Raw genomic sequence first — 15,984 nt, 5'->3', positions numbered from 1 at the left:
TACTAACATTAAAAAATTAAAAACAACAACGCACACACACACAAATCAAATAAATGAGGCTAGATCCTAGGTGTTTTGGTCTAGTTGTTAAAAGGAGCTTGATAGGTTAGAGAAAGAAGGAGGAAAAAATAAGAAAAAGAAAATAGAGGGGAAAAAAGAAAAATAAAAGGAAAACGTTTGAAAATTTGAATAAATAAATAAAATGAAATATTTAAAATGAAATGATGGAAGTAAAATAGAATTTGAATAATTCACAAAATAGTAAAAAATATAGTAGAAAAAATTAAAGAAAAATATTTTTAATAAAAATTGAAAATAAAAATAAATTGTTTCTCTTTCCTAGTCAAGAAAAAGAAAAGAAAGGACAAACGGAAAAAAAAAGAAAACTGAAGAGATGGACCAGTGAACACACTGAAATACAATTGAAATTACATTTTCCCCTAGAAGCCAAACTATTAATCAATTTATAGTCCGTAAACTAAGCAGGCAGAGAGACTTGTGGTGTTCCTGAAGAGAGAGGTTGGCTCAGTGGGCGGGGCTTAGCGTAACAGCTCCTTTGTCCACTAGATGGTGCTGCTTAGCTTAATGGGGAGGATTTTTGTGGTGCTTGTGTGTATGCACATGCGCAGGAGGGGTGAAAATGGCGTCACCCTGTTACCCAGTCTCTAGTATCAGAACTCCGTTCTCCCAGTCAACAAATCGTGCATCTGTTCTTTGTCTCCAGCTTCTGTCCACTTCCAGCTTTTACACTGTCCATGACCAAGCCGTCAGTTTGCCCGGTGGCACCTCCCTCCTGAGTTTTGTCTCAGATGCGGCTGTGTTTCCCAAACCCTCATTTCTGAGGGACTGTGGCTTTGACCTGCTCAGACCTTTTGGGGGAGAGTCTCACCGAGCTATGGCCGGGTGCGGCCGTACCCAGGAACGTTCGCGGGACTGTGCTGCTGCTGGTGCTCAGAGAGTGTGGCTGGGTGCCAGGCTGCCCCAGAAAAAGTTCATGTTATTGTGTAGCAGCAGCATTTTAGGGGTTATAGAAAATCACAACACACATCTGGCACCAGGCTTCACCCTTAATGACTTTGTTCCAGCACCAGTGAATATGGTTATTCTCTAGGGTCTGCTGGCACCTTTGCCTGTGGTGGAGGGGAGGGGGGCACATAGCCTCTAACAAACATCCTCCCAGCAGGGGAACTGCCTCTATCCATGTGGCCCGAGGAACCCCGGACCTCACTCTCCTCCTGGGGATTCACCCTTCCCACCAGAGTACCACCAGGTATTGAGCTTCAGAGTTTCAGACTCTGCACTCCCCCTGTTTATAGAGTCTTAATGGAATTTAAACCCTCTCCTTTCTCCTTTCTTCCTTTTTAGTTCAATCCCTGTGGCTGTTTCCACTTTTCCACTTTCTCTTCAACTGCTTTTGGGGGGAATGCTTTTCCTGCACTCTCCCCGCATCTGCATCCTCTCTCCACAGCGATAACGGCTCCCTGCCCTCCACAGCTTCTCTCTCCCCCAGTTCACCTCTCCATGCCGAGTACCTACTGAGTTCTGTGATTCAGGTTGTGCAGATTGTTGTGTTAATCCTCAAATCAGTTTTCTAGGTGTACAGGGTAGTTTAGCATTGATCTCAGGAAACTCCCCATCTTTTGTAATGGGCTGCAAACAAAGGAAGCTCCTTTGCCTTGGAAGGAGACATTCTTTTGATTATACTGATTATAAACAAGTCTGCCCTTTGCTCTAGATGGAGATACTATCTATGTCTTCTACATCTGTTTGCTCTACAAACATCCTTGAAAAGATAATCTGTAACAAATAACTCTCAGTGCTTCTGTTTGCAAGACTGCAGAAATGTTAAAGATTCACAGAGAAGTATCTTCTAACACATGGTAGTTCAAGGATCAACAGAGTCATTGATTTGAACAACCTTGGGTGGATTGCCTAGTTTTTTAATCAACATAGTCTAACACAGGGCTAATGTGATCTAAAACAAACATGTAAATCAGGAAATAATGTTATAAATTCCTTATTTGAGTATTCACTTAAACCACTATGTGTGAAAATGTTCTGTCATAGTTCATCTTTCCATGAAGAGAAAAAAGGTAAAATAAAGTGTTCTCCTAAAAAGCACCCTATAGGGGTGCCTGGGTGGGTCAGTCAGTTAAGCATCTGGCTTCAGCTTAAGTCTTGAGCTCAAAGTTCGTGAGTTTCATCCCCAGGTGGACTCTGTGCTGACAGAGCAGTGGAGCCTGGAGCCTGCTTCGAGTTATATGTCTCCCTCTCTCACTGTCCTTCCCCTGCTCATGCTCTCTCTCTCTCTCTCTCTCTCTCTCTCTCTCTCTCAAAAATAAATAAACATTAAAAATGTTTTAATTAAATAAAAAGATACATTATAAGTTTTTGAAGCATGCTATTGACTATTCATTTAAACATTAAAATAAGTATGAAGTCACACCTCTCCCTTTCCCTTCATATTTTTGCCTCTAATGTTAACCACTTTTTCAGTCTCATACATGTCCTTTCAGCTTTTATTTATGCAAATATAAACAAATATGAGTAAATGTTTACTTTCCAGGTTTCTTAAGCAAAAGTAGTATATTGTTTCAAAATTCTATTGATATTTTTATTTGATGCATATTGAATCATTTTCCCCATCTATATACACATATAAGAGAAAGCTTCATCTCTACAGAGTATTTTGTTATACTTTCATTATACTTTAGTTTCAATTACAAAATTCTTTATCATTGAATAAATGAGTTTTTTCAATACCTTCCTACTTCAGTAATGTCAAGATGTATTTCATACATGTTGCTTTACACCTGTGCAGGAATAACTTCAGAAAGAACATTACTGGGTCAGAGGGAAAATGTGTTTAAAACATTTGATAGATATTGCCAAATTACACTCCATATGTGCTGTAGCATTTTGCACTCATCAGTGGTATATAAGATTGTTTGCTGAGAGCTTTATTTAAGTTAATGATGCTCAAACTAGATATTTATCTGCAAATCATAAAATTGGTCCATTTTAATACATATCACATACTAATATAACCTTAAAATGCATTAATGATTCAGATGCAGAAAAAAATCATAAAGCTATAAACACAAGAACAGAACATAGGTGAGCGGCTTGCATACCTGGATAGATAAAAGTGTTTCGGCAGAAACACACACACACACACAAACATCATCTGCATGATAATTATAATAATATTAAAATAATAATAAGGGAAAAACAACACTGACAAGAAGAGCAATGAGAGAATAGTAGCCCTAAAAGATTTATTAATACAGTAATGAAAACCTGTGTTACTGGTTTGTGAGTAGGCAAACAGCTAAAAAAAGAAAGGAAAAAGAAAAAAAAAATCCTCAAATACTGACTCAAACACACGTGGGAATTTAGGGAGTGATTTCAATTAGAGCAGTTAAAGATAGGCTCTTGCATCTTGTTGGACATTTTAACTTTTTCTCATTTCTCTTAAGGTTCGATTTTTTTTTAATTATTATTCTTTCCTCCCTCCCTCCCTCCCTCCCTCCCTCCCTTTCTTCCTTCCTTCCTTCCTTCCTTCCTTTTTGTCTCTGTCAGTTCTCTTTCACTTTTAGGAATTGTCTGGCCATGTCTTTCTTGAGTTCTTATATTCCTGCTATGAATTTTACCTTCATTCTCTGATTGGTTTATCATCACTGTAGTTGCTTTTAACTCATGGTTGATCTGTTCCATAGCAGTGTTTATCTAATGAACTATATTGTAGAAAAAATTCTGGTGCTATCATTTATATAATTTGTATTTGAATATCCCTTCTTCATTTCTGGTTACCCATATTTGGGTAAGTGGCAATTTTATGGACCAGCTCTTTGCAAGGGATTCCTGCCTGGGAGGGGAGGGGCAGAAGCAGTAGTGATGGAGTAGATATCAATCCTTTGCAAAGGGCTTCTTCTTCTCTTGATGATTTGCTATTTCCTTCAAACATAGTTTGTCTTTGTAGCTAAGCTTTGCTTTCTCTGCAAGTTTAGGCAGGTGCTAGAAGTTTTTCCCTACCAGCCCTCTGCTCCCAGAGTTCCATCATCAGTCCCTGTCACCCCCCTCCCCCATGAATGCATCCAGTATGATTCCCTTACTTTTGAAAGGTAATTTTGCGGGTGCTTTCAGAGGTTTTCATTCTGTGCCTTTTCCTTACCTTTTCTCTACCCCTTTGCTACTATTCTGGCTTCTCTAGGGGAATTTGTCCTGCTCATAACATTTTTAGTTATGATGGGGTGCTCACCTTTTGAGAATGATTTTTAACTGGAGGTATTTGAGATTCACCATTGCTGGCATGCTGTGGCTCAGCTCCCTGTGTAACTTCTTACAGAAAGTTTTACTGTACTCTATTGGCCTGAGCTATTTTGGTAACACTTAGAATAATATTGCAATTTTTAAGTTTTAGTTCTCATAGTTTGTATGAAAATTAGAGTATAGATTCCCCCCCTCCGCCCCCCCTTTTACTTTGTTTCTCAAGGAGGAATGGTAAGATTCAGAATTAAGTTGCTGAAAAAAAAAGAACTAAGTTGCTACAATGTTAATACAATAAATTTTTTGAGTGTTTTATTTTTAATGAGGAGTTTGATGCCCAACTTAAATTTAAAAACACATTTAATCAGTTATAATTGATAGACTCATTACACATAAATATTGATAACAGACATATGGTTTTATTAAACAGGGAAATACGGCTTCATAAAGTTAACATGATCTAGTTAGTGTAAAAAGTTATCTTCTTTATAATTTCTGCCTAATCTTTATTGTAGCAGTTCAGAAAGTACAGGGACAGCTTTAGGAGGATTGATACTCTCTGGAGGCATCTCAAAAGTTATATCTGATAAGATATTAAGTGGGACTTTGAGGAACATGATATCATTGAGAAAATTATAGCAAGAAATCACTCTCTGACTTCTTCTTACTCATTGAAAATTTCCCTATAGCCAGCCTTAACATTGTATTTCAAGTTATTCACCCTGGAGATCTAGTAGCAAAAAACCCCACAACTTTCTTTTTTGTTGTTGTTTACTTTTCATCTCATCAGTGCTGGCTTCATTTTGCAACATGTATGTCACTCCTTCAGAATTAACTTTGCATACTTTGCATTATTAAGTCATTCATTTTTTACTTTGTCTTGTTTTAAATTGCAAAAAAAAAATTCAAAACTATGGATTGATTGGAGTGTATCTCAAAAGCATACAGCACTGTTCATATCCATTTTTAATATTATTTATTATTCTATTTTTGTCACAAGATCTATCCTTTGCTTATAATGCTGAACCCTTTTAATCTATTACTAACCATGTTAAGGAATTATCTCTCTTAGGCAATAAGACCATTTTATTTAATAGATATAAGATGTGCATTTAAATGAATATTATTTTTCATAATATCCATTGTTACCCATTATAAAATTATTTTACTTCGTGTTGTCATTTAATCATTGTGGGAAAATATTTTATTTTCTTTCAGAGACAGTTCCAATCAACAATGGAAACCCATTCACTATTTTATAGTAACTGAATACTTCTTTTGGTTCAATATCTATTTCTCCTTCAAAAGTTAGTTAGATGAGCTAGGTTGATTGATTTCAGCTCAGCTCATTCCTGCATCTGTAGTTATTTGGAGAGTTTTCTGGGTTGTGTCTGATCTAGGACAACCTTACCTGGGACGGATTACTGTCCTTCCTGGGACAAATCACTACATGTCGTCTCTCATTTTCCATCAGCCTAGTTTGTTGTCATGGTAGTCACAGTGGTCAAGAAAGAGAGCAGAAGCATTCTATTGGCTAAAGCAAGTCACGGAGCCATCCCAGATTTAGAGGGTAGAGAAACAGTCTCTTTCCTTGGTAGAAAGAACTTCAAAGTCACGTTGCCTTGGAAAAGACGTACAAATAGACATACAAAAAATTGAGGTCTTCTTTATAATCAGTGTACCAACTGTTGCCATGTAGAACTACCCTACCCCAAACCCTGATATTTGTTAATTACAGTGGAGATCAACCAGATCTTCCTTTTGCCTCCTGCCTAGGTACATGACTCAAGACCTGGGGCTGTCAGTGTATCCAAAGACCCTGATACAGTAAAAGTTCAGAGCTGGGCACATGACCAAAAAAGTCTCTTCTTTTTAGAATACAAGCTGATAGTATACTTCAGAATAAGGGGAAGCTTACAAAAGGAGACACGAGTGATGGAGGAAGAAACAGAGCCCTGATACATTATTTTAGACCCTAAATCAAGATGTCCTGATGTTAGAGTCCATCTAGTTTCTGAGAAGTCATGTTTACACTCTTAAATAAATCCCTTTTCTTAACAAAGCCAAGTTGAAATAGAGTGGTGTTTGCTTCAAAGTGAAAACTATCTGAGATAAACTTTTGAGGTATATCTATGAGAATATGAACCGGTATAAATTCATGTGAATGTTTCTTGCTATTTTGGTGTCATATATTAATAATTTTAGTATAATTGACTGAGTGCCCAAAATAAGAATATTATGAATTAATAACCTGAGGGTTATCTGCATTTTACTTTTATGTGATACATATATTTCATAATAAAAATCCTTTTTACTCATTCATTAAGTTGATCACTTTTTTTTAACTTTTATTAAATGAAAGATATTGGGTTAAGCTGTGTGTCTTATGAATTAAAGAGATAAAGCCATTATCCTTGTGGAACTTATGTTTTTAATAATATTTAGAATCTTGAGATATTTAGATTTCTGGAAAAAAATTGACTTGCTAATCTTAATAGTGTCAATATTGAAATTGTGAATGTTGAATGATGGACTATTTTAAAAGTTAAGTTTTAAAAAACCTGTTCAGCTGTTTTTGAGACATGACCAGCAGAGTGAGAAAATCTATTTTATTCGTTTTTCAAAAGTTGCCCTTTTCTAATGTCAAGCAACTACAGAGTGGATGAACTTTGGAAGTGTCAGTCTTGGAGTGTTATGCAATTTGTTCTGAGTATGAATTAGTCAGGCTGAGCCTTCGAGTGCATTAGAAATAAGGAAGATGAGCTGAACACATCCCTAAAGGGCAAAAATACTTCTAGGTCTGTTTAACTCACTTGGTGCATTTTTTTTTTTATTTTTTGTTTTTGGTTTTTTTGTTTTGTTTTGTTTTTACAGTGGAGATCTCCCAGTTTTACTTACTGTGATCTTATCCGATAATATATCCTTAAAATCTTATGGTCAGGACATAATAGACAGAAGATTTCAAATAAAGTAATGACATTTTGGGAGGAGATGGCAGGCGGTTGATGACTAGCCAGAAATGAATAAACCTGCTTCACACAAAAGATGAAAGCTATAAGGACGTTTTTTTTCTACAGTCATCATGCTTCAAATCTGTACCAGTTTAAAGTTACATAATTAATTTACTCAGCCAGCATTTTATCTGAAAATCATAAAGCCCTTAGTGTGATTGTGTTTTAACTGAATTCACAAATTTTCAGTTGAAGTGGTCAGTGTCTTTAATACTATAAAACACATAGTCATATCCTAAAAAGACCTTTGCCAGTATACAAATAGTAATACCCACATACTACAGTCACACTACGACTCCAGGATGCTGGGATGTAGAGAGAATTATTGGGAAGTTCAGGGAAAATTGCAACAGAGCAAAAAGGAGAAATGCTAGAAGCAAGTGCATACAAGGACCTGGCTGGAAAGATATCAACTCCTGCTTTGTTTCCCCTCCCTCTGCCTTTACTAGTCCCTGATAAACGCCATCTGAACACTGAAACCTATCCCTCTTTTTGGAACAATCTTAATAAATACAATCCATAGCTCAGAGTATATCTATTTTTTCTGCTCCAATTCTGGGAGCTATCCTTCCCCCATTTCATGTGATTTCCCTGGCTTTCAGAGAAGAGGCCATGTATGTCCCACCCTGTGTTTTGGCTATGCAATCACTCAGGGCACAGGGATTGGTCCACAAGTGAACACATTACCCATATGGAGCCAGTCAGACCCTTATAATGTTTATACCGTGACAGAGATTAATTATTCTTATATTTATTTTGTGATCACTTTTTAAACTTTTTTTTTTAATGTTTATTCATTTTTGAGACAGAGAAAGACAGAGCATGAATGGGGGAGGGGCAGAGAGAGAGGGAGACACAGAATTGGAAGCAGGCTCCAGGCTCTGAGCCATCAGCCCAGAGCCTGATGCGGGGCTCGAACTCACAAACCGCGAGATCATGACCTGAGGTGAAGTCGGACGCTCAGCCGACTGAGCCACCCAGGAGCCCCTATTTTGTGATCACTTTAATGAAATGTTTCTAATATTCTAAACACTATTCCAAGTAGTTTGCATGGAAGAAATTATTTAATTCTCACAACCACTTTATGAGCTTTAATACTATAATACTCATTTTATAGATAGAGAAACTGAGGCTCAGAGGTATGAGGTTGCTTGCACAAAGTCGTATAGCTTTTAAGCTGCGGGACTAAAATTCTAAATAATACTGGCCCAAGCTGCCTTTTCTTAACCAACTTATATTATTTCTATTCTGAAATTATAAATTATAAACACTGCATGAGCCTGAGCCTACTAGGGATCTTGTTGGAAAAGAAAGCCAATAGAATAAAAGCACAGCCAATATAATAATAATAGTATAATAATAATTATATACATACATACATATGTACGTATACATGCATAGAGAGATTCACAATGACATTATTTGAGCACATCTCCATTCAATCTTAGAATAAATTGCAATAGTTTTCTCCATTCTTTTTTTTTTTTTGGTAGGCTATTTCTTCTCTAATAAATATAGACAGAACAATTACTGTCATGTGATACATAGATCTTGGATACAAAGGATCTTGATCCTTTGCTATCACATTCTGATAGTTTGATAACACATCAAAATGACTGTTTTTGAGAATTGACAAATCTGGTAAATGGCTCTCTTTTCTGGAAATAGCCTCAGGTGTTTATTCATTTATTTACCTTTACTTCCCTCATTCTTCCATTCTGAGAGTATTATACTGAGATGGACTTTAATAATTCATATAGATGAATTAGTTCAGGTAATTGTGAGGGAAATAAAACATCTAATTATATATCAGAAAGTATTACATAGTAAAGGAAAATCATCCATGGGTACTTTCATGCTCCATGCCAAAGCAGGAGGATGCCATCGCTTAGGCATCCTCAAAACACAAAAACAAATACAAAACGGATGAACATAAGGGAAGGGAAGCAAAAACAAGGGAGACAAAACATGAGACTCTTAAATATGGAGAACAAACAGGGTTACTGGAGGGGTTGTGGGAGGAGGGATGGGCTAAATGGGTAAAGGGCATTAAGGAATCTACTCCTGAAATCATTGTTGCACTATATGCTAACTAACTGGGATGTAAATTTAAAAAAATAAATTAAAAAAAAAACACGAAAAGAACTCTGTCCTTGTCTATATTCCTCAGCACACCAAAGGAATCAGTTTCCAAACAGTAATAGAACTCATGCAGAACATTCCCACATACAAAGTTTGTTTTCCTGCACATATTCTGTGGCCTCCCTTCTCCACTTCACTCCAGGCTGTCATCGTGCCCTCACTCTCAGCCAGCTGTTCAGCAGTTAAATTACTGCTTTGGATAGTTATTATAGAAAGAGGTATTTCAAAATTTCCAGTAAAGTACTTCTTTAACAAAAGGAAGAAAACTTATGTCACTGTTTTTGTACTTTATTTCTTGTTACATATAAATAGAAGTCCTTAAATGGGACAAGCTGAAGAAAAAGTAAAAAAAAAAAAAAAAAAAAAAAAAAAAGATAAAAAAGAAAAAGAAAAAGAAAAAAAGCCAGAGTTGTTTTTGCTCTTAGCACTCACTAACATACAGAACAATTCTCTCACTTACCTGGCAAAATCTCTTAAAATCTCTTAAATGTAAAGCCAGGACCCAAATGTGGTATTTCCTTTTTCTGGGATTAGAGTCTGGGATTTATTCTTAGGCAGTTCCTGAAGCTCTGACAAACTGTGACTTTCTTTAAATGCGATTCTGTTGTCTCTTCAGGACCTGTAACTGGATGTCCAACATCAAATAACTTTAGCCTTTAGAGTTTCTTTTCTTCTTTTCTTTTTGTATTTTTTCTTCCTTATGATTTTCTTTTTTCTAATTGAAGTATAGTTGACATACAATGTATTAGTTCCGAGTGTACAACATAGTGACTCAACAATTCTGTACATCATGTAATGCTCACCACCATGATAAGTGTAGTTACCATCTGTCATTGTACAGTACAGTGTTATTAAAATAATATTGGCTGTTATTGACTATTCCTATGCTGTACTTTTCACTCCTGTGATTTATTTATTTCATAACTGGAGCTTGTACCTCTTAGTCTTTTTCACCTATTTTCCCAACAACACTCCCCCGGGGAATATCAAAACACCAATCTGCCTCTGTATTTATGAGTCTGTTTCTGTTTGTTTTATTTTTTAGATTCCATATATAAGTGAAATCATATAATACTTGTCTTTCTCTGTCTGACTTATTTTACTTAGCATTATACCCTCCAGGTCTATTCATGTTGTCAAAAAGGACAAGATTTCATTCTTTTTTATGACTAAGTAATATTTCATTCTTTCTGTGTATGACATCTTCTTTATCCATTCATTTATTGATGGGTGCTTAGGTTATTTCCATGTCTTGGCTATTACAAACAATGTAAAAATAATGCTTCAATAAACATAGGGGTACATATATCTTTTTGAAGTAGTGCATTTTATTCTTTGGGTAAATACCCAGCAGTGGAATTATTGGATCATATGGAATTTCTATTTTTAAATTTTTGGGGAAACTCCATACTGTCTTCCACAGTGGTTGCACCAATATATATTCCCAACAACTGTGCATAAGGGTTCCCTTTTCTTCACATCCTCACTAACATGTTATTTCTTGTCTTTTTGATACTAGCCATTCTGACAGGTGTGAGGTGATATCTCATTATGGTTTTTATTTGCATTTCCCTGAGGATTAGTGATGCTTGAGCATCTTTTCATGTGTCTGTTGGCCATCTGTAGGTCTTCTTTGGAAAAAATGTCTCTTCAGGTCTCTTCGCTATTTTTTTAATCAAAAAAAATGTTTTTTTGGTGTTGAGTTGGGTGAGTTCTTTATGTATATTGCATATTAACCTTTTATCACATATATGATTTGCAAAATATCTTCTATTCAGTAGGTTGTCTCTTTGTTTTGTTGATGATTTCCTTCTCTGTGGTAAAGCTTTTTAGTTTGATTAGTCCTAATAGTTAATTTTTGCTTTTGCTTCTTGCCTGAGGAAACTTATGTACAAAAAAAAATATTGCTATGGCTGCTGTCCAAGAGATCATTGCCTATGTTTTCTATCCTGCTCTTCTATAGATGCTTCTCACATAGACCCAGATGAACCATGACCCTTTCTTAATTTTGATGGCTCTCTGTGTTATTTCCTTTACCAGCTGAGGCCAAAGTTTAAATTATCTTTGTGATTCTTTGTTCTGAAACATTGTGGTTTTCCTGAGGGATAATTATTTTACTACTTTCTTATAGATAATTATATTGCCATATGTATTTTTATTTTGAAATTTAAGCTTTTTAAGGAAAAAGTTATTAATCTTTTACTGAAAGTTTTTGATGAAGCTTTTATTTTTCAATGTAATTTTTGTATACTTTGGTTTGATTCTTTAGTAATCTTTGAAACAACGTTGTCTTTAATTACCAGGATAATAAGTGCAGCCAGGTGAGTGTGTGTGATAACTTAATTTACATCTTTTTCAACAGAATACCAGTTAGTTCTGTTTGTTTCTTCAGTGTTTTATGGAGGCAGCTGCCTTAGTTTTGTGTAGATTGATACACTGACTCAATCTAGAAGGATTCACTTTGGCTCCAGCTTCAAATTCCCAGTTCCTTAGAGAACAATTAGGAACTCTGTTGACAATTGCCGATAGCTGAAGTTTTTGAGTGAGTCACACAGCATATTCAAACTACAATCAGAAACATCAACTCTGTTAACTCTATACCTAGCTTTATCCCCCACAACATCACCAATATTGTCTATTATGTCTATAAAATGTCACCTGAATCTATCCCTTGGCCTAGTGCAGACTTTTATCATCTCTTAACTGAAGTTTTAACTTTCTACATAATATTCATGTATCCATTCTCTTTTATCCCATCAATCCATTATGAATATTGCTGACCTTGTTTTTTTATAAAAGAAAATATTTGCAAATAGTTCTCTTGTTGAAGAACTTGGTGATACTCTGTTTCAGAATAAAAATCTAATGTCTTTACCATTATGTTCTGGGACATTCACTTAGCATAATATTAATAGCTAACATGTATTCTGTGTTTACTATTAGTACATATAGTATTCTAAGCACTTTTCATGCATTAAATTATATTACCAAGTCATTACAGATGAAGTAACTGAGCTAAGAATGTTTAAACAAATTGCCTAAACAATAACTAGGGAAGCCAGGAAAAGAGTCTTTCTTTAGAGATTGCATTCTTAGCAACTGTGCTCTGCTGTTTCTCTACTCTTGGGACCATAGTTATTTATGTACCTAAAAACTTCCTCCTCCCAATGACTGTTGAGCTCCTTGTTGGAAGGGGCCGTACCCAAGTCATGTTTATATGTGTCCATCACGTAACTAGTGTTTGATTGTTATCAAGATATCATTATGTTCTTGAAGAATGGAAGGTGAATTTACTAATCTTGTCATTACCCTTTCTACATGTTGAATGGGGAGCAGAGAGAAAGAGAGGGGATTCTCCATAGTTTCAGTACAAACTTATTTGAATTAGCTTAGGGTATATATTCTTTCTAAATAAAGCACTGTGTACAGAGTGGGAGCAACAGGTTGTCCAATCCTGATTCCTATACTAAACCCTTGCAGACATAAAACAAGGCCTTCCCTTTGTTGGGAGTGAATTAGTCATGAATCTCTCATGTCACTTCATGGCTAGATATTAACAGCCAGTTTGCTCAGATTTATTTATATTCCAGTATAGTAAACATAGAGATGTCTCCTTTCCATCCCTAGAGAAGATTCACTTACAAAGCAGGATAATAAAGATCATATCTGTCTTTGGAGAAAAACATATTCAGATTGCCAGCATCCCTTACATAAGACCAAGGGTTTCCTAGTCTCTGATTTCCTCTCTTGTAATACATTTTCACAATGTGTGCATTCAACATGTGGCCCTAATTGTGTTGCTGTGTGGGAACAGCGGCTCAACTAACCAGAACTGAGGTGATATTCTGGCTATTGTCATTTTTAACAGTAATAAACAGCCTTTATTCCTCTGACCCAGAGGTTTTAGGTTTTTCTGCTAGCATATATGAAACTGTGGCAAGATAACTTATCTTGAAAATCAAGTAAAAGCTCTGATTCTTCATAATTCCTGACTTAAAAACCCATAAAAAGTCAGAAGGGAAGTTAAATTCTGGAAAGTGAAAAACAGAAATAGTCATATGGACAACTGTATGAGTAATGTATTAACACCAGGAACTAAGTTATTTTCCATAGCTATTTCCCTGGAACCAAGCAGCATCTGACTTTATACTTATTAGAATTTTCCTCAACAAATGAATGAATAATAATACAAAAAGTAATACTCCACCTCTCACCTTATTGTGGGCTGAAAAAAATCATTCCAAATAATATTTATGGTTTAAGTTCCCTTCACAGGGCTTCTAAGTAACACACAAATCAAGGCTTTCTCCTGCATATCTGTTTCATTGTTGCTGGATAGTTTATGAGAGTTAGAGGTAATTTTTATTATGATGTAATTTAGATAATATGTTGTTGGCAAACAAGACACACTATCCAAATAAAATCTCATCTCTAATCCACCCACTGAAGCCACTATTTAAGTATTTAAATATAAATCAATAAAATTTTACTTTCTAAGAAATAGATTCCTAAAAGTAAAAGGAACCGTAATGTTACTGATATAGAGAAAATTTAAATGAATTGCTTAAGTCATACCTAAGAAAGCCAAGAAAAGTCTTTCTCCAGAGCTTATTCTCTTAGTAACAGATCTGCTGTCTCTTTACACTTGGGACCATGGTAATTTAAGTGCCTACACACCCTCTCTTCCAAATGCTAGTTGAGAAATTTGTTGAAAGGCACTATGCCAGTGATTCTTTATATCAGTACTGTTACTTAGCCTTACTGCAGATGACCTCATGAGAGTTCAGTACAAGACCTTCTGTACAAATGTTCTATTTCATATTTCTTCAAGTGAAGCTCCCAGTCTTGATGAACTCATGTGATAAACTAGTTCTGTGCTAAGAATTTTTAATGACATTTATCCTATCATTTGTAAACAAAGATACTTTTCCTTCTTTTTGCCCCAATTACTATAATTTTCATTTTCATTTATTTATTTGTTTACTTATATATTTATTTTGCCTTCTTGGAGAACCTATGATATTCAATATAATTAGGAATAAAGATTCTGACAGTGGATGTCCTTGTGTTGTTACCCAGTCTAGGGAAAAGGCATTCAACTTTTACCACTTGGTGTGATGTGAGCTACAGGTTTCCTGTAGATGCCTTTCATCAGTTTGAGGAAGTTACCTTCTACTACTAGTTTGCCGAAAGTTTATATTGTGAAAGATTATTGACTTATGTCACTTTTTTGGTTTCTATTGAGAAGATCATTTGTTTCCTTTCTCTAAATGATATTGCGGAATGAATATTATGGTAGCTGTCAGAAGACTGTAGAAGTGAATATCATGTTAAATGTAAAAAATAGGTGAACTGTGTCATTTAGGAATTATTGGTTGAAAACTTCACCCAAATTCAGGAGCTTAAAACAGCAATCATTTATTATTGTTTAAAGGCAGTGAGACAGCTGCATTTTGACTGATCAAAGCTAAGCATGACCACTTAATGCACCAGTGACAGGGGATGATCTGTGCTTCTCATGACAGTTTTGGGGGTTGGCTGGGGAAGCTCTGCTCTTCTAGTATTTTATCCTTATTTTGTTATCATCAGGCTTGCTGGAATGTTTGATGCTTCCTAAGGTCAAGGCTCTAAACTGGCACTCTGTCTCTTCTGTCTCATTCTATTGACTGAAGCAAGTCATGTGACAAAGTTCCAAATTAAGTGACATGTAAATATAGTCTGTCTCATGGCAGAAAGTCCAAATTCATATGACTTTGGTTACAGGAAAGGTGAATAATTGCGGCAAATAATGTAATCTACTACCTGAAGCAAATATTGAAAAATGCTAATCCAACAATACATTAAAAGAATTATTCACCATGATCAAGTGGGGTTTATTCCTGGGATACAAGGCTGGTTCAATATCCACAAATCAATCAATGTGATACATCACTTTAATAAAAGAAAGGACAAGAAACACATGATCCTCTCAATAGATTCAGAGAAAGCATTTGACAAAATACAGCATACTTTCTTGATAAAAACCCTCAATAAAGTAGGGATAGAAGGATCATAGCTCAAGATCATAAAATCCATATACCAGAGACCCACCACTAATATCATCCTCAATGGGGTAAAATGAGAGCTTTCCCCCTAAGGTCAGGAACAGGACAGGGATGTCCACTCATCACTGTTATTCAACATAGTATTGGAGATCATAGCCTCGACATTCAGACAACTCAAAAGAATAAAAGGCATCCACACTGGCAAGGAGAAAGTCAAACTTTCACTTTTTGCAGAAAACATGATACTCTGTATGGAAAACACAAAAGATTCCACCAAAAAACTGAAAGAACTGATTCACGAATTCAGCAAAGTTGCGGGATATGAAATACACAGAAATCGGTTGCATTTCTATACACCAATAATGAAGCAACAGAAAGAGAAATCAAAGAATCGATCCCATTTACACTTGCACCAAAACCATAAAATAACTAGGAATAAACCTAACGAAGAAGATAAAAAATTTATACACTGAAAACTATAGAAAGCTTATGAAAGAAATTGAAGACACAAAGAAATG

Source organism: Panthera leo, chromosome B4, assembly GCF_018350215.1.
Source record: "Panthera leo isolate Ple1 chromosome B4, P.leo_Ple1_pat1.1, whole genome shotgun sequence".
NCBI classification, from domain to species: Eukaryota; Metazoa; Chordata; class Mammalia; order Carnivora; family Felidae; genus Panthera; species Panthera leo.
This window is presented reverse-complemented; position numbering follows the sequence as displayed.